Source organism: Mus caroli, chromosome 4, assembly GCF_900094665.2.
Source record: "Mus caroli chromosome 4, CAROLI_EIJ_v1.1, whole genome shotgun sequence".
Taxonomy (NCBI): Eukaryota; Metazoa; Chordata; class Mammalia; order Rodentia; family Muridae; genus Mus; species Mus caroli.
The window spans coordinates 42,595,483-42,596,945 of NC_034573.1; the positions used below are offsets into that span (position 1 = coordinate 42,595,483).

The 1,463-nt window shown below is 43.5% G+C and overlaps 1 protein-coding gene across 1 annotated transcript in view; it reads left to right on the plus strand.

The window, feature by feature from the left end:
• Positions 1 to 1,463, plus strand: part of LOC110293239 (myb/SANT-like DNA-binding domain-containing protein 3) — a 124,055-nt gene that overhangs the window by 33,515 nt on the left and 89,077 nt on the right. The window lies entirely within an intron of this gene.

Here is a 1,463-nt window from a genome sequence, read left to right on the forward strand (position 1 = left end):
TTTTTTTTTTTTTTAACAAAAGAGACTCCTGTAGCTCAAGCTGGCCTCAAGCTCACTATGTAGCTGAAAATGACCTTGAACTCTTGTTTCTTTGCTGGAAGTGAGGAGCACCCTGGTAGATTCCCTCTGCTCCACACTGTGCTAGGAAATGCCCACCTGAGAGAAGACTCCCAGTCACCTTCTCCTAAGCATCCTGCCCCGGACTGCTTCTCTGGACATTACTGCCTGAGTGTTGCTGGGGATGTTAGATACTTTCTCACCCATTATCATCAATGTCCATGGTACTGTTTTCTCACTCTTTAAATCTGACTCAGCATTTCTCTGTAGCAGAGATTGGGGCAGCAATCTGGTTGGAAGGGAGGTGCGAGGATATTTGTCTTGATGTGGTATCTGTTATATAAAATGCATTTTAATAGATAAGTTTTAAAAAGCAACATCTTATATAAGATAGAGAAATGTGGTGGCACACACTGAAGACACTGATAAGGCTGAGGTGGGGAGGCTGAGGGGATAGAGAATGGAGTGGAGTTAACGCTTCCTCATATCTCACTCTCTCCACCCACAACCTTTATCCCCACTCCCCTTTCTCTTCGGGAAGCACCGAAGTCAGAATCCAGAAATATCCCAGGCATCTAAACACCCTGTCTATAAGACAGACTGTGTGAGCCCCCGTCATATCCTTCCTACTTGGATGAAGAACATGTCCATATGCACTATGAATTCCATGTTCTTTTTCCTCAAGAATCTTACTGTATGTCCGACTCTCCTCCCCTCTCAATGAATCCCGTCATCACCGTCTGAGTATTTTGGTTCTTCCTCTGCCCACAGCCGCCTCCTGCTTGCTTTCTTCCCTTCACTGTCAAACTGTCTGTATGTTTTGTCTCCATTTCCTGCTTTGTATTCATGTTACACTGGACTCCAATCTAGAATCCACCCTTGCCACGTTACGCAGTGGTTCTTGCTATGTGTGATCCCTGGTGACTTCAAATGACGAGGTCATTTGGAAACTATTCAGTTTTCACATTTGCTTCACCTCTTAGCAGCATTTGACCAGTTGGCCACACCCTACTTCTTGACACACATTTGTTCTTGATCGCCATGATACTGTTCTTTTTCAATTCTTTGAATTTTCTGACAGTGCCTATACAGTTCTCTCCACTTAACTTTCTCAGAAGTAGCACAGACCCTCTTGTTTCTAGTTAGCCATTATATTCCTTTTCCTTTCTTCTTCTTCTTCTTCCTCTTCTTCTTCTTCTTCTTCTTCTTCTTCTTCTTCTTCTTCTTCTTCTTCTTCTTCTTCTTCTTTTTAGAATTAATTTTTTTATTAGGTATTTTCCTCATTTACATTTCCAATGCTATCCAAAAAGTCCCCAGTACACTCCCCCCCCCCCACACTCCCCTACCCACCCACTCTCACTTTTTGGCCCTGGCATTCCCCTGTACTGGGGCATATAAAGTTTGCA